Source organism: Rhynchophorus ferrugineus, unplaced genomic scaffold (assembly GCF_030347505.1).
Source record: "Rhynchophorus ferrugineus isolate W39M unplaced genomic scaffold, kcgeb_rfMv2 rfM3, whole genome shotgun sequence".
NCBI classification, from domain to species: domain Eukaryota; kingdom Metazoa; phylum Arthropoda; class Insecta; order Coleoptera; family Curculionidae; genus Rhynchophorus; species Rhynchophorus ferrugineus.
In genome coordinates this window covers 65817977-65837502 of record NW_027472582.1, presented here as the reverse complement: position 1 = coordinate 65837502, position 19526 = coordinate 65817977, and the positions used below count along the sequence as shown (strand labels likewise).

The 19526-nt window shown below is 30.7% G+C and overlaps 1 protein-coding gene and 1 pseudogene across 3 annotated transcripts in view; both read right to left on the bottom strand.

Moving 5' to 3' along the window:
* The window catches only part of Ccapr2 (cardioacceleratory peptide receptor 2), a 121968-nt gene that overhangs the window by 75856 nt on the left and 26586 nt on the right, over positions 1 to 19526 (bottom strand). The gene's annotated exons all lie outside the window — the stretch shown is intronic.
* On the bottom strand, positions 1828 to 1928 carry LOC143194521 (uncharacterized; annotated as a pseudogene).

Here is a 19526-nt window from a genome sequence, read left to right as displayed (position 1 = left end):
TCTTTTACCCCAACTATTTAATAAATATAAACTTATAAAATAGCACAACATGTAATATGCAATATAAATGTTCCTTTAGTGTAAAATAAAAACCAAAGACAGTAATAGACTTTTATATTGCTTCTATATTATTTAATTTTTGAGAAGAAGCATACTATTATAATATAATTAATAATTGTAATAAAACTATAATTGTTTTTTTAATATATTTTTAAACATATTATTGTAAGTTTCCTTTTACCAACTGTGGGTTTAGCTGGACTGGGCCTAAAGTTTAATGTGGGCTCCGAACCACGGTCCTCAGCATTAAGCCTACCGACTGGTGAGTGACCAACTTTAGAAACCATCCCAGAAGACCCGTCTTACCCAGCCTGGTTACTGGTATGACTGGGATCATTTTCCTTATCGGATTTTATACTCTTGCCTAGAACAATCACAAATTTTAAACAATCACAAACATAAATTTACGACCATGCCCCAGCAGAATTCGAAGTCGCGGCTATCGCAACAGTAGGAGGACCGTCCTATCGCCTTTACCACTGCGCCACCAAGCCGGCCATAATTCTTTTGATATTATTGTTCCCTTTTCTAATAATTACTGCGAATTATAGTAAATTTTTGAGGAGCTTAATAATACATTTATTAACATGAAGTTTGTGTAACTTGCATCTTTACTCGTAATATAGCTCTAATTGTCTTCCGTCATTTATCTAATTGTGTTTTGAGAGATAGTGAGAGGGAAAAAGATGTGAATGCATGAAGAATCATTTAAAAGGTGCTGAGGACAAAGAGAGATAAGATTTTAATTAAAGTAGATAATGAGCATTAAGTTACATGTCATTAGTAAAGCAAAAACAAAAAAACAGAAAGGAATTTATATACAGATTTTCTGGTTTATAATAATGTATATATATATATATATATATATATATATATATATATATATATATATATTATTATTCATACTATTGTTTTGACTAGCTTTAATTGCACTCACCCTTTAGCATTACAATGTTGCAATACATCTGGCAGAATGATTTAAAATTTCAGTAAATATAGACCCTCTTTACTACCTGTATACACATTAAAACAACTTTTTTCTGAATCAGAATCTTTACCCATATTTTAGAGATTGTATCGTATCCAATTGACACGAAGCTCCCTTACGTAACGGTACAGAGTGCGTTAATTTAACATTTATCGTTATATACATTCACCATTTTCGTTTCCAATTCGGACATGATGCACCCGCTTAACCTTTACAGTCCTATTCTATTTACATATGCTTTTTGCGCTTAACGTTATTGTCTTATAAAACGGACTCTCGGCAGACAGTAATTTATGTATGAAGCCGGGTAAAATTGTTAAAGCCGTGAGAATTTATTCGAAACAGTCGGAATTCCACTTTTGCTACTCGTTCTTCCACCATAACATTTAAAACTGAAGAAATATCGTTATCAAATTGAACATTCCTTTTAAAAGGAATACATTAGAGTTTTGAGAGTGACGCTAAATTTTTATTACGTAAAACAATAATAATGTTGATGGATAACATTTACTTGTGTATCTAATTTGCAGAATAATGTTTTGTTTTAATTAAAAAGCACGCCTATATTTTAACTACCTATATGGTAATTTTTCCTTGTAATATCCCTTAGAACCATTCGTGTATAAAGCTTAATAGCTTGAATATATACAAATAGAGTCATCAAACATTCCTCTGAGAAACTATTCAAAAAGCCATGGTGAAAATGACGTGAAGCTGGAGACCATCTATACTAAGGTCGATAATCTCTATAATCTTAAAGAACTGATCTTTAAAAGATCATAAAATGTGGACTTCACACGATTTTACGTGTTATCCTTGCGCAGGGAGCTTGTTAATCTTATCTGTTTCGTTTCAATTTTAGTATATGCATCGCTGAAGCGAGTATAGAGAAATATATTCATTATTAATTAAAACAAAATATAAGACATTGTACAAAATATAAAGGGATTTGATTTAAATATAAAATTGAAGTATTATGCAGTATAACTATTGTATAAGAGGTAATTTCTATAAAAAAGTCTTAATTAGTCGGACATTCTGCCTGCTGTCTATTGTGGTGTCAGATGATGATTCTATAATAACTAGGAAACAGTTTTTTTCTTATATTTTAAGTTAAGTCTCCTTTTTACCAACCATGGTTTATCTGGATTTGACCTACTGTTTTAACCTACCTGAATTAACGTGGCAGTATGAGGACCGTCCTGTCATACTGTCAATAAAATATTGAAATATAATAATGTTATCTAGACGACATTCTTAAATGTCTAAACTTTAGAAACTTATAAATATAACAATATAACAACAGAATAACGCTTTAAAATTGGAAGAGCTAATGATATTTTGACCATAATTGTGTAACTTTCTTTTATTACACTTTGTTATCATGTTTCAAGTGGATAACTTTTTAGATCTCGAACTTTTTTTTAACGACAAACCCTTTGTATGTGGAGACAAATATAAAACGAAAAGGAAATTGATATTTTGATGTTGAAAGTTTTATGGATAACGACTACTTTTATTTTGCTCTATATTGATTTAGTGTCAACAGGAGGAAACAGTCAGAAGAATCTCAGATATACAATATCCCTTTTCATTTCTGCGAACTTATTGAACAAGCTAGTACATACGAGGGTGGTTCAAATATGATGGAGACAAACGCTTAGATATATGGGCGCCCGTGTATGTTTTGAAGGTCGTGGCTTGAGTATGTGATAGCTGGGTCCCTTACAAACGGTATGGCATAGTTTTCGTCGGGAGCGCATGTTTCATGCGCTTGCTACGACCATGAGTGAACGTCAAGTGCCGACCGTCGTAGCGCGACGTATTGTCATTCGTTTTTTAGTGTGGGAAGGCGTTAAAAAGACGGACATTTTTTCTGCCATTGCGAAATCAGTTCGGTAGTGACTGCCTGAGTAGGGTTTCCGTGTTTAAGTGGGCCAAACCATTCAAGGATGTTCAAGTCGAGAATGAACTCGGCATCAGTAGTGGTAGTGTAGAGTCTATTATTTACGAACACCTTCAAAATCGAAAAATCTGGGACGGGCTACTAAACTGTTGAATTTCGAGCAAAAATGTACGCGGTTGAAAGTTTGTTGCCGCTTGCTGATGGGATACGAGGCGGATGGGGACAGTTTTTTAACTCGATTCTTCACTACAGACGAGACATGGATACACTTTTACACTCCAAAAAGTAATATGTCGTCTAAAGAGTGGAGGATCCGCAAGTAAGTTTCTGTGTACGGTGTTCTTGTTCAGGAGGGGCGTGCTGTACGTCGATTTCCTGCGCACCCAACGTACCATTAATGCTGCATACTACTCTAACCTTCTGAAAACACACGTGAAACCCGCTTATCGCTCGAAACGGAGGAGCATTCCAGTACGAAGTGCGATTATACTCCTGGATAACGCACGCCCTCATACCGCGCATCACACGCTCGATATAATATCGGAATTAGGGTGGGAGGTATTGGAATACCCTTTACAGTCCGGATTTATCACCCTGTGACTACCACATGTTTGGACCACTGAAAGAAGCCCTCGGAGGTCAAAGATTCAACGCCGAAGACGAGGTAGAGAAGTTCGTGCGCACATTGCTGTCCGAGTTGCCAAAGGAATTCTTCGACACCGGCATCAAAAAACCTCGGGAAAGATGGACAAAATACGTAACTAGTGAAGGGAAAAACGTAGAAAAACTGCAAATTTTTGTAATTTCTTTCAATAGTCAATAAACAGAGTATTTGTATCGATCATATTTGAACCACCCTCGTATATTAATCAATTTTAAAGATAAAATACGCTCAATCGCAGCTGATTGACAGCTACGTTTATTTTTATCTTCTCTTGGAAAAGCATTGAAAAAAGAAACATATGACACAGTTTTTCCCCTTTCCATTCTGCGTTAGGGTTCTGGATATAAATAATTGGTCGTATCCTTATCGGGGGAGCTATTTCCATTGTTTTTTATTTGCTGTTGACAAGAGAAGACAAAAATGGAAAGCGTCAACCAGATATCATCATTATTAGAATCTATAAGAATATTTTCATTCGATTTTTGTAGCTATAATTGAAATCCAGCTTGTATGGTATATTTAATTTTATTTAGTTAATGTAAGTAATCTTAACAATTTTAGTCCAATTTTCCATTTGTATGGGATTTATTTACTTATATTTGAGATTTTGATTATTTTTTCACAAAAAATCTATTAATTTTAAATTTATACAAAACATATTAATTAAAATATTTTCCATTATGTTCTACAAATTTTGCCAATATTTCTAGAGACATAGCGATATTGTATCGAAAGAAAGATGCTAGTTTGACAGGTGTTCAAAGATCGATCATTCTTGTACCTTTTCAACATTTGAACACCGTGTTCAATTGGTTTTAATATTTCATAAATATCTGCGCCTTGATGATTCCACCATATACATGGTGGCTTTCCTCGACTATCGTATGATCATTGAGCTTGGAGTGTTGTAGTAGTGCCCTTTTCACCGTCAGTCATAATACGTCACTAAAATTCATCATGTATTAATCCCGTACACGTCTCGCTTGTATATAAATGCAAATGACTGTATATAATTATTAGAAATATTTATTAGAGTAATTAGAAAGATATAATTAATAAAAAATTTACCTTGCAAACAATTAATCCCCGATCTGGAAAAATGTTTTCTTATCACATTTAAACGTCTCCAAATAGATTATTCATCAACTTTTAGCTATTTAAAAGTTCTTTGAGAATTGAACTTGAATTATCGTCCAATAAGTTTTACAATTTACTGGTTTCAAGCTTTATTGGTTCTCCAGGCCATTTTTTGTTATGAGTATCAAAATTATCACGTTTGAGTCATTGGAATATGATGGAGCGGGTACAACCATAAGTTTCTAAATGTGTTTTAAGTGCTTTCGAAGAAGATTTACGACAGAGAAAATATTCATATTAATTATTAGCGGCTGTATAATCAAACTCAATAAAGTAAGCTCAATAATACTAAATGGTAAACTGTCATTTTATATAAAGAACTGGCAAAACCATCAAATTGTTGGCGGTCGTTTAATGGATCAGCATTGATCATGAAGGTTGTTTCAAATGTACATAATATCCAAACACACTCAAGATTTAAAACAGATGGGCACTGACTTCAAACTGATTTTTATTTAGTTATTACAACGATTATTACGTACATATTTTATTTTAAAAGGTTTTTTTTTGTGTTAAAAGTCTAAGTGTAATTATTTTTTACATTTTAGTGATGATAGTTATTTATTTTTTTCAATTTTTTTTAAATATTTTATTTTTCTCTTTTTAGTATTTAATATTTATTCGATAAATTACGGAGTTATTTTATTAAGAATTACGATGTATAGCTCAAGTAAAAGTACAACCCGTATGAGGAAAAACAGGCATAAAAAACAAAGACTAAAAATAAGGAATGTGTCAAGCACCGGGCCCGCTACATAGTCTAAGTGATTCGAAAATTTTTACAACGAAACTAGAAAGTTCCTGCCCTGTTGGGAATCGAAGCCGCGACCTCCGCGTGTGGACTTAACGTTCTAACTACAACACCATAGAAATAATTGCCAAACATGTTTCTACGACTTCTCATATATTATGGTTAGTGCTTAAAAAGCAAACTAAATGGCTTTTACACCAAACTACTTCCGATCATCACATCAGTTCAGTAATAACATTATACACAAATATCTAATAACCTTTTCAAATAAAAAAATAATTTTGAAAATTGGTCAATAATTGACGAAGAAACCGGCGGACATACATTAAAGCATATACATATATATATATATATATATATATATATATATATATATATATATATATATATATATATATATATATATATATATATATATATATATATATCCGAACATAGAACCTCCTCCTTTTTTGAAGTAGGTTAAAAATAAAGTAACCTATTACAAGTTACAAAACAAATAATCTAAACTAATGGTTTACTAAATCTGATTTATATTTCTTTTTATGCCTTGGGTTTTATATACATTTATTTTAATTTCATCGATTACATTAGAAAGAAAGACGAAGTTCGCACACTAAATTTCAATCGTTATTGAAGTATGTTTATGCTTTTCTGGTTTTGTATATTATTTCACGTCCAATGTAATTAAAAGGTAGGTAAAATCGTACGTAAAGTGATAGTGACGATATTATTAAAAATACTGAGCGAATTTTAAGATCTAGTGGTAGAAAATTAAGAAATAAATCAATTTTATTACGAATGTTCTGTAAATATATCTTCGTGTTTTCATAATCTATCTAAATTATAGATTACTAACGTCTCTAATAAATTGACCTCTGTGAGGAATAATAAAATAATACAGATTTTTTTAGAAAATTAATCATTATGTAAATAGAACCTAATTTAAGATAAATGACGACATAAGAGCGAGACTAATCATTATTTCACATTTTTCCTCTCTCTGTTTTTGGATCACTCTCATGTAACTTTGTTTAACTCACTCTCGTTCTACGAAGTTTTAAATTTGATGAATACATGGAAGTCACATGGGGTCTAGTCAAGGTAACAATGCATGTTGTAACACCGCTTTTTCAAATTATTAAAACTTGCCATATTGGATCGATAGGATTTCTTGAGATCATTTATCGGTTTATGTAATGTCAGTGACAAAATATTTAAGTACAGATTAGCTTAGATCAGATTACAATTTACATTTTTCAATATTTTAGTCAATTTTATACACGACACTTTAAAAAAATCTGTGGTGAATGATAAATTACATATATATTTTTGTTTCACAGTTGTCGATAACATAAATTTAATGTTTGCTATGTTGATATATGGACAAAAAATACACTATAAAATACAAATGCTTATTAGTAATTATTAGACAACAATAAGACAATATTTCCAAAATTATATAATTATCTATTGCAAGCAATTCATTTATCATTAACATACCACTTTATAAGACTTAAATCAATATATCCTACAATAACAGGAGTGATGTTGAATTAATTACGATCTAATAAACATGATATTATAAAGAGGGATTATAAAAGCAAACCTTCCAGAGGGTTAGTACATGTCTGCAATCACTTGACAGAATAATAAGACATTTACATGCTATTAATACATCGACCAATATTTTTTCAGTCAGGCAACATATTCAAAGTGATTCAGAATGCTCTTCATCGTATAATAAATACAGACAATGTAATAAGAGATAACTAGATGGTATGAGCAAAATTATATTGGTTTTAATGAATGTAAAAGATCTAATATATAGAATATAGAATATTGCTTACGCGCATATGGTGTATTTTTATGATTTGTTATTTTCTTTGCTTTAAGATTATCATTTGTGGAAAAGTAATTTCTTTAAAAACACGAGAGTGCCACTATACACTCTTCAAAATTTAAGTGCTCAAAGTAAAGGAAAAATATTTTAAAAAGTTAGTAATTTTTTCAAAATGTTCATATTTTTTGTTCATAAACTTGATCACAAATTTAATATATGAGTTTTCCGTTGGGAAACCCTCTATATCGATAAAGACGATATTACACATTGGTTTAAATGCTTCAAAAGTGTGTTTTCATCAAGCAAGTATTATATCAACTAGCCAAGGTGGTGATGGTGATCATGAGTAGGTGCAAAAATCCCGTTTTGCTACAATACTGATTATCCATATATTAAAAATATCCATAAAAAGCAACATGAAAACGCTTAAATGTGAACTTCTACATCAACAGTCGGTCGAATTCTCTACCTCTTATCCAAATTATTACTATAGTCATATCAAAGCACGTCATCAAAAATTACGACGGCAGCGCGTCCCAATGGTGCCGCAGCAACTTTGACTTTTGGATTACAACTTTTGTCGCTTTATAACCTTCAATTATTATCAATAATGCTTTGATAAATTTTTAAACATTTGACAACATGGCCGGCCAATACAAATCGAACTCTATTGACTGAATCGGTTACAGGTTCCGACGCATCAGACAGTCTTTTGTCTCTTTTTAATGTGGTGGCTTTAACTACTAAAATGAAAAGGAATAATCCGCTCCGAGATTAAACGAATTTTATGCCTTTACAAACTGCACAAACTTGCATTAACTGTTTTATTGGAAGAACTATACTTCTAATCAATGACGCATATTAGGCTTCTTCCAACTTATGTGATATAATAATCTACATGCGAAGTTATAATTTTAACAGTTTTTCTTGATAGAGCCTTACTTTTTGTATTGTCCCTCAAAATCAACTCACTGTCCCTGAATATTTTCGACAAAATCCAGATTTTCAATAACCTAACTTTAGTAAGATATATATAATTATACTCTTTAGAAAATAAAACCAGATATTTTAATTATGAAACTTCCGAGTATAACAGCGGGCCCTTCTATTTCGTAATTTTATTGAATTTAATTTAATTATTTCTCCAAAGCGAGAAAAGTTTACTTTATAAACCGGAAATTTTCTAGTTCAATCTGTTCCGAGCTTAAATTAGTTACAGAGATAGTTGTTATATTATTGACTTTTAGATAGTGTGCAGTTTTATATACTATAATTTTATTGTGTTAATACCCAGCCTGGTTATCGTCATGGTTTACGAACTTTTTTGTCCTCAATTACAAAAATAAATGTAAATATTTGGATTTAAACCTATGGCTATCTGAGAACATTCCGAGCCATCCAAGAATGCTTTAAAATAGTTTTGGAATACCATTCGACATTGTTGTTAATACAATTAAATTAATTAATTAAATTTTAAAATAATTAAATTAATGTTCTTTCATATTGATCCTAAAGCATAGATCTAAGATTTTACTCCATATAGTTTTAAAACACTGCACAGTTTTAACACATAATTTAGCTGTACACACTCAAAGGGTTTTGGTCTCTTTAACCATTCGGTAATATCACTGTTGTCCAGCAGTTTTGGTACTTCAACTTCTTAATGTTCAGAAAGTCTCTCCTAAGATTTTACTTAAATTAGCATTTCTATCAATATCTATAATAGTTCTACCGAAAGAGTATTATTGAGCCCACTTTTATTATTATTTATTTTTATGATACTTTCAATCATTTATTGTATTTTCAACCAAATCGAGGATAGAAATAGATCAAACTGTTTGATACTGTGAAACATACATAAAATAATTTATAAAAGTACGTTCTAATAAATACTTAACAGGTTTCAGCAATCTGAGAACATTCAAAGCCATCCAAGAACTCTTTAAAAAAGTTTTGGAGTACCATTCCACATAGTTGTTCCCGAAAGTTAGAGGAAGTCACCAAAACTGTACAAAATTTTAAAGACGCTTTGTACCATGAAAAATCCTTATAAGCTTTATCATAATTCATATCTAAAAACTTATGAATTGTGATAAATAAACTACAAAATTATGAAAATAGGTCAATAACATTTAAAATAATAACATTTTACGTAATAAACAGTTATCTTAACCTCGTCCAGACGAATACAAACCTTCTTATCTAAATAATAGTGTATTTACGTCGATAGTAGTCAATTATTGTAGATTTGGTAATTATCCCTAGAAATCAAACATTGTTAAGGGCACGATTGTGTGCCAATTTCGTGTTAAACCTGTCACGTCTGCTGGTTACATATCGCCGATTTGGTTTCGCTTCAATAGCCACGTCTGCTTCATATAACTATATTACTCAATTACAACTAAAGATTTTTTAAACAATATAGTTACAATTAAAAAAATGTATTTGAGAGATCAATAAAATGTTTAGTATCTAATAATAAAGAGAAGAATCTTGAAAAAGAAGATGATGATACGTCTAGTCACTACATAGTATAAAACAAAGTCGCCTTTTCTGTCCCTATATCCCTATGTGCGCTTAAAACTTTAAAACCACGCAACGGATTTTGATGTGGTTTTTTTCAATAGATAGAGTGATTCAAGAGGAAGGTTCATATGTATAATACACGCATAATATACTAAGGCAACATTGCTAATTTTAGAGGTTTCAAACGTGATGTCGTAAATTAACCTATTTTTTTTAGGCTTATTTAGCAATTAGCAAAAACGCTGCCTAACCCTACGAGTTAGATCAAATTAATGTACTACAGTATTGTACACCATAAAAAGGTCTACAAAAAAGTCCGCGATGGTATATGTTTATCTTTTAGGGATAACCCACATTAACCATTTTTATTGTTTACTTTTTACGTGAGAAAATGGCTTATTTACGAAGCTATTTTAAGCAATACGGCATTAATCCTTATCGAATTAAGTACCTTAAATACAGTGTGCAATTAATATAGATCAATATGGTTCCTTACAGCATGTAAATTAAACAAATATTTTCGGAGATATTACAAATTTAAAATTTGCGTTTAAAAATGTGTAATGTAATAAAAATTGTATGAATTTAGATATTCCAAAGATAGCAGGAAATCTTCATAGTAAGTATAGGGGAAGAGGAATTGTTTTACTCCAAATTTAATGCGTGCAGGCCAAGGGCAGTAATGAATGAACCAAAAATACTGGATCGATTTTAATCATGTTTTCATTGAGTGACATAGGCATATATATTTTATGCCCGTGCAAAGTCGGAGCGGGCCGCTATGTTTTTATATACAACGTTCATATTTTTTCTGTAGTGTATTTAATTTAGTATCAGCATTGAACCCGTGCGAAGCCGGGGCGGGTCGCTAGTACATTAATAAAACCGAGAACTAATTTTAAGGAATTTACAATAAATATCGTAATTTAGTGTATATGGCTTCTGGCATTTCTTAATTCATGTTTAAGACTAATTGTCATCTATTTCCTATTATGTATTAATTTGCTATATATAACAAATAATTTAGTTTGCTCGGCTCCAAGTTTCCAAATAGATTTAATTTTCCTGTTATCTGTTTAATGTTAACTAGCGAGAAATTAGATACAGTCGATAAAAATAAGGACGTTATCAAAAAAAAAATGAAAATATCTAATGTAAGTAATATACAAGGAGAAATATGACACAACTATTTAAGTTTAGCCTATTTATTTTGTTTTATAATCCCACGGGTAAAAATATATGGATTTGTATATATAAATGATACAAGATTTATACGCTTACTATATAGTAATCGATCAGTAAATATTTGTATTGCCCTATGTAGATCAAAAACTGAAATGGGTTAAAATAATTCAAATAATCCTCTACGTGATAATATAGCACATGAAACTTTGAATACCATTACACAGTAAATCTCGTAATATATGTGCACATAAATATTACGAGCATCTATATATTTTATGCCTCTCGTTAGTTTGACAAATATAAAGAAAAATGCATGAATAATATGTATATTTTTAGTACACAATGCTTAATATTAATGATAAACTTATAATAAAAAACAGAATACATATAGATATTACAATTCGTATGGATAATTATTAAGCAAAACTATAAGGATCAATAATTGTACTGAATACAATATTCTGTTATAGCCGACATGGATGGCGCAATGGTAAAGGTGACAGAACGGTCCTCCTACTGGTGCGATAGTTTGAATCCTACTGGGGTGGTCGAAAATTTATGTTTGTGATTGTTTAACATTTGTGATTGTCCTTAGACAAAAGTGCAATATATCCGACAAGAAAAATGATCTGAGTCACGTCAATAATCGGGCTGAGTAAGACCGGATGTTTTCTGGGATTATTTCTAAGTTGATCACTCGGTAGTAGGTATGTTTAATACCGAGGACCGTGGTTTGGAGCCCACGTTAAACTGTAGGTCCAGTCCAGATAAATCCTCGTTGGTCAAAAGGAGATTTTAATATATTTAAATATATATATATCCTGTAATTAGCACTAAGAAATAATAAAGTAATAATGATCCTGATTAAATGGTAATTGAATAAGGAATCCAAAACCATCTAGTTCTACTTTATCGATATCTGGTGCAACAGTGTACATGTATCGCATTTTAGTCTTATGTGTCTTTCTGTGTGGGCAAAAATCTCGACGATGGACGGATAATTTCAAGTAATGGTATAACTTTTTAATAGTAATTATATCTAGCGGTTTTAAATTCAGACAAATATAGGTTTATTGATAAATAAACAAGTTCTAGAGCCTCTACACCAGTACAGTGGCTCAGTAGATCGAGCAGTCAATCAGAAGTTTTGTATATCGTTCTATATAAGTTATATCTTTATATAACCCAAGATTGTTGTTTGTTTTGATATTAGTGATATTACTGCAAGACTGTTACATAATGAACTTCGTTCAAAGGATGTTCAATATAATTTTTTTCATTTAAAAGATAATGTGACATTTATTTGCATCTACTAGATTCGTTAAGTAAAAATGTCTTATTAATTAATATATAAATAACATAGATAGATAGAGATTCCATTCAGAATGTCAGATTGATTAGTAGACTCGAAGATATATTTGTCTTTCTCTCTAAAAACTTGATTTTAAATTTTTTGTCATAATATTATAGAAAGTCTTAAAGACTCCTTCAGGAATTATTTTTCGTAGAATTAAGTCGATAACAACAAATTTTACGCAATGTTAATTATTGTCTATTAAACATTAATCGAATATTTTTTGAAAACCAAAAAAACGAATTTCATTCATAAACTATCTTTTAAAACATAACAAACCATAAACATAAACACTACAACATTTTTCATCACGGCTCTCTGGATATCAGGAGATATTTCGAGATTTTCGAATAAAAATCTTATAAATTAATGTTTGAAGGTGTATGATTTTTTGTTGTTAAAAATTTACAATAAAATAATTTATTTATTATATAAAAATAGAAAGGTTTCTTCGGGCAGTATTCAAAGCAACAGCATCAAATACTGCTGGACGATGATTGTAAATTTATGTTTGTAATTATCCATAAGGCAAGAGTGCAAAATCATATAAGGAAAATGATCCCAGGCACGCTGGCACGCCAGTAACCAGGCTGGGTCAGACGGGATATCTTCTACGATGGTCTCTAAGTCTCACATTAAGCAGTAGGCCCAATCTAGATAAAATATAGTTAGTAAAAAGAGAGTCCAATACATGAAAAAAAGGTTTCAAGGCCTATATGATCGTTTAATTTTTATCGCTTTATTTTATGATTAAAAATGATGGAAATATCTTTAAAAAAATTTGAAACGTATTAATATTTTCCAAGCTTTGGTATATTTTAAATTAATATTTACAGTTATTATTTTTGTATTAAACTCAGCTAATAATGTTTTTATATGTTATAAAAGTCCTAATGTTAATAAAAGTCAATTATTCAAAATTTTGCTTGGTCAGAAAATATCTCAATAAAAACGGCATCGTTTTATAAATGAATAATTTATTTCCATTCTTTTACTTTTTCGCAGTACGAAACTTTTAATTAAGGCATGAGTTTAAATTATAACTTATCTTAACATTTTGACTTTTATTATTAGAAATTTGAATAATGTTAATTCAAAATAATCAACAGGCCTTTGGTAAAACAAAAAGTATTTCTTCTGTGTAAAGGAGAAATTAAAAATAATGCCTGATATAATTTAAAATTGGCAGAATATATTAATAATAAATTTAATCCTTTGTGTATATTTTCTTTATATAATTGCTTCTGTTTGACAGTACTGAAGAGAATGTCTTGCAAGTTAATGATATATCCGGTGAAAAAATACCGATTTTCTCTAAAGCATTTTTTACTAAACTTTTACAATTAAGCGTCAAATAATTAAAAACGTCATTAAAAATGTAAATATTATAAACCTTTAAAATTTACTTCCAATTTTAAAAGTGTTAAAAATAATTAAAACATTTTTGAAATGTATAACAAATATCTGTAATGTTTTTTGAAAAAATTGTTCGGGATACACTATACCATAATTACAATGCATAATAGAAATCTCTTATTTTTTTGCCTGATTGAGATAATGAAAAAGAAAAGAAAATGAAAAGATGACAATTTTTGTTGAATTTTTGCTCAATTTATATCTTTACCTACACATGCAAATATCTGTTAGCTGTGTGAAGGTTCTGTGACACTAAGAGCTGAGTTTTTGTCCAATAACTCTTGCAATTCATTGTCTTTGAACTTTTTTGCTCTTCCACGTCGAACTGATTGGAAATTAACAGCTTAGTTATTCACTTGAATGAAACTTTCTGAATATGATGTGATGAATGCTGGTAATTTCTAGGACAGGGTGACGAGAGTGGAAACAAGTAAAGGTATAAGATTAATATATGATAACTGTAGGAAATGTTATTGTAGAGTGTAAAATAATTATGTGCACAGATATGTATGTAATTGTTCCGAATATACAATATTAGCATTTCGCTAAAATGTGTCAAGAGATAAATGTGTCAATAGTAACTGTTTTGCAAACATTGCAAATTAATTAAGGAGAATGCAATCTAAAAAATTAATCTAGTTTTATCAAGAAATATTTATACGGGTATTAACAAAAAAAACTAAGGAGAAATACAGTGATATTAAAATGCTTGTAAAGCACTATACCGAAGGACACAATAACTAAGCGTAAAACTAAAGAAATTAAAATATATTGCTTGGATATACAATTGCTAATTAGGTGAATTAAGCCTCAAGGGGATACAACTACATAAAAAACGCGCCTAGAACTCTAACTCATAGGTGGTATGGAAAAGAGTTCAATGTAATTATAATAAAATACTACCCTACACATTATTATAACTGTTTACTTAATGTAGTTTTAAGTCCTTCGATGTATGTATTACATGTACTGTAAGGTTAAAATAAATTATAATTCATAATCGTATTTTTGTTTAATTATTTTATTTAGATTAGAATTTTGTTATATATCAAAGCCAAACTGAACTAAAACTCAGAGTTAATATGACAAAATTGCGACGTTTTTACGTACACATTAAATGCGTTCCATGATCAGCATCTGTTTACTAACTGAATAATTCTAAGTAGAACACTGTTATTTATATTATTATTATTATTATTTATATTAAGTAAAATTGAATTAAATTAATTTAATTTTAATATTAATTTAATTTTAATCTAATTTAAAATTAATTTAAATTAAATTTAAATTAATATTAAGTAAAGGTATGTCAATACTATTTAATTTAACAGGTTAGGTTTAAAAACTGTTAAACGTTGTTTACAATGATACTTCGTATTTTCACTATCAAATATTTTACAATTCTCGCTGTTGAAATAAAAATAAAAAATCTCTTAATTAAGTACAGAAATAAATATAAATATTTTCGTTATTTTATTAAGTGCCTTATATAATTAGCAATACTTTCATTATTGTCTGGCATTTATGTCGTTTAAAGTAATATTGTTTCAAAAATATACATTTTATTGGTCGTAATACTTCATACAAATTTATACCATACTTTTCATCAAATAATAAAGATTACTAAGGCTGATAATGGTGCATAAACGGTATTTATACTGTCATTAAACTTTTAATAACGCCGAGATTGTTAACGTATTGAAATTAAGGCAGAAATATCGGCGGAATATAGCGAATATTTAGCTACCACATAAAACCTGAAACTTAATATCGCGCATCTGCCATTCGGTTTCAATCTTTAAATAAATCAATCGTTCGTCTTTATAAGAGTATTTTAAAAAGCTCTGAGTGATGATTCCTTTGATATATGTATTCCAAACGATGCCGGGTGCGACCATAAAGTTATTTAAGAACAATCTGTGTATCTTAAATGTTACTGAAATATTAGCACATTATCATTCAAGTACTAATATAGAAAACACATATCTAATATTTATTTTTAAGAAGTTTTTAAATATTTTAAAAGTTATTTATTACACTGTTACTAGTCTTTGCTGACTAATTAATACTTGTCTTTATATTAACAAAAATCTAGTTATATATCTAGGAGGACCGATCGACCCTATCTTAGTCTCTTTTGTAATAATATTTATGAATTGACACTGCTATAGTTCTATTAAATGTGCCTCATTACACTACACTATACAAGATGAAATGGTTTGATTCCGTATTCTGGTGTTATCCAAGGGTTGTAATACTTTGACATCGATGTAAGAATGGAGTCACTCCTCAGCGCCTCTGTAGGATTGTCTTAATTTCATAAGTGACAGTAGGTATGTGAAAGTCTCACTGTAAGTAATCAGTCCAATAGTATCTAAATAGTAAAACACATTTTTTTGCAAAATTAGTTTTTTTATTCCACATAATTCCCTTCAAGAGTACAGTTTTGTAGTACGATTTGTTCTTTGCTTCAAAACAGGCTTCAGTTTCGACGATCACCTCTTCATTCGAAGAAAATTTCTTGCCAGCGAGCATTCTTTTGAGATCTGAGAACAAGAAATACTCGCTGGGGTCAGATCTGGAGAATACGGTAGTTGAGGAAGCAATTCGAAGCCCAATTTATAGATTTTTGTCATCGTTTTCACCGACTTGTGATACGGTGCATTGTCTTGATGAAACAGCAGTTTCTTTTTCTTCAAATGTGTGTTTTCCGACGATTTCGTCCTGCAAACGGTCCAATAACGCTATGTAATGGTCGCTGTAAATGGTCCTTCCTTTTTCAAGGTAGCCGATAAAAATAATTCCATGCGCATCCCAAAATACAAACGCCATAATCTTGCTAACCGACTGTTGCGTTTTCCCACGCTTTGGAGCGGGTTCATCATGTGTCCACTCGGATGACTGTCGATTGGACTTCGGGGTGAAATGATGGAGCCATATTTCATCCATTGTCACATATTGATGCAAAAACTCGTGTTTATTACGCTTGATCATCTTCAAACAATGCTCCGAATCATCAACTTGTCGTTGTTTTTGGTCAAAAGTGAGCTCGCGCGGCACCCACTTTGCACAGAGCTTTCTCATACCCAAATATTTGTGAGTGATATGATGTACACATTCAGTTGATATCTTTAGAGTATCTGCAATTTCATTCAATTTAAATTTACGATCATTCAAAATAATTTTGGAAATTTTTTAAATATTTTCGTTGGTAACAATCTCTTTTGGGCGTTCACTGCGTTCACCGTCTTCGGTGCTCATTTCACCACGTCTAAACCTAGCATACCAATCCTTGATGATTGATTTTCTTGAAGCAGTGTCCGGAAACTCGGCGTCAAGCCATGTTTTCGGTTCAACTGTATTTTTTCCCTTCAAAAAGCAATATTTTATCAACACGTGAAATTCCTTTTTATCAATTTTTTTCACCGTAGCAAAAGTTGCTTCAGTGACAGGCCGGGGACTTTTCAATTGACCTGTTATAATACTTCCCAGGACTTTGTTCTGGAAAACTTTATTATATTTATATTACTTTACGCGGAAAATCCCCATAATTGAATTCTGTATGTTCATATAGGTTTCAATACTTGCTTGTATAATAGCAACCTATTAACTCTAGTTAACCAATTGCAGATTTTCTCCTAATTATCCAATATATTTCCTTATATTTTAACTCCTTTTCTTCCTTTTTCTTTTTTTAGATGTTCCTTTGAGCAGTATGTTCAAGTTTTGCGTCAATATTCGTTGTAAGATACTTAACGTTGGTCGTATATAGAATGATAGTATTATTTATTGTTATTGGTGCTTGTGTGGTGGTCAGATTATTCGTTAATTTTTATTTTCTACATTTCTACGTCCAATTATTTATATTGTCACTTGACTGTTGTAATTTTCATGTTGCTTCTTCACTCTTGCCCCCGACACAAAAATCACAGTATCATCAGCAAATGCAGGTATCGTGATATGTTCAATTTGTACTATATCATATACATATGAGGTATGAATATATAAAAATTGATCCTAATACACTTTCTTGAGGTACACTTGCTTCAGCTCCTTTCATAGGGTGTAGGCTTCCTCTTGTTTGACTCTAAACATTCTAGCAATAATATAAGATTTCAATAGTTGTTGTTATAAGTTATAGTTAGTTATAAGTTAATAGTGCGTTGTTTCAGTAACATCTTCTGTAGCTTATGGACAAGGCCGTTGTGCCATATCTTATCGGAGGCTGGTGCTACATCTAAGAATATAGCTAAGCAAAGCTTTTTATCTTCATAGGCTTTTTCTATTACATCTGTTACTCTATGACCTATGCCTGGTCAATTGTTGAATGTTTGTTAATAAGTTCAAATTGGCTTTCAAAAAGTTGATGAATTTTTTTGTATTAATATTGTGACTTGATGTATGTGATTTTTATTTTATGTTGATATATTTTATTATTCATCACAATAACTATGATCAATACGTATCTGGCCACCAAGGATACTGTCTACATTTCAAACAGCCGACTTGGTTAGCATAGTTGTTAAGGCATCTGTACGGACCACTTAATTTTGCGATAGTGGTGGGTTCGAATTCTGGTGGGCATGGTTGTTAGTCACATCAGTAATCAGACTGAGTAAGACCGCATATATTCCGAGATCATCTCTAAGTTAGTTGCTCGTCGGTTGATAGAAACGAGTCCTGAAAATATAACAAGAAAAAACCTTCTCAACCAATACGCTATTATTGGGTCCACAGGACTTCGAAAATTCTTCACCAAATCTCGTCACTTCTGGATTCAGACAATATTAGTCTCTGCATCATTCAGCTGTTTTATTTTCTGAAATTTGTTTCCATTTGTAACTCCTCCTGAAATTTCGAATTCCGTAATTACTTTAATCATGATTAGGCCAGGTGACTTTTGACACTTCCGTGATACATCGGTTAGCGTTCTAGTTGAATTACTGCACACAGGAGATAGTGATTAGATCCATAAACACGTCCTTAAATTGGGTGTCGAATGAAAATGGAAGTTAATTTAGACATAACGCAACACCGCTGAATCAGTGGCTCTTGGAATATAGTGTTATCGATCACAAAGTTATTTAATAAGATAAACGATCAGAGTAAACCATTTTCGTTCATTTCTCCATAGTCAAACTTTTCTAAAATTTCTTTCCAGCTAGTTCTGGCTGAGCCTATACAATATCCAGCCAGAATAGATAAATCGGTTTCTGGAGTAGAATTGAACAATTATTGGTTGCAAAAGTCGCTATTAACCATATATTATCCTGTTTTAGATAAAACGTTATAACAAAAGTTTTATTGAGGATGTATGCTATTTATTTTGTTGTTATTCATTTTAAAGATTTTATTAAACTATCTAAAAATATATTATTTTTTGAGAACTTTCATAAGAACTAAAATGTGGACTAGAACGTAAACGTAAAACTATTTTTAGAATATTTCTTATTATCATGTATTACTTATAACGACCTTATCGTTTTAGAAAAAAACAGTCTCCTGTTCTTATATATATTCCGTAGTCATATTATCCCGTTATGTTTTTATTGCTTCTTATTTCACTTGCAATCAAGTATCACAATTTAGACATAGTTTTTTATTTTTGATCCCAATGACAGGTCAGAATTACCATAAATCTCACAATGTAATTTTTTTCTCATTATATGTAACAATACTTGAAAAAATATATCTAA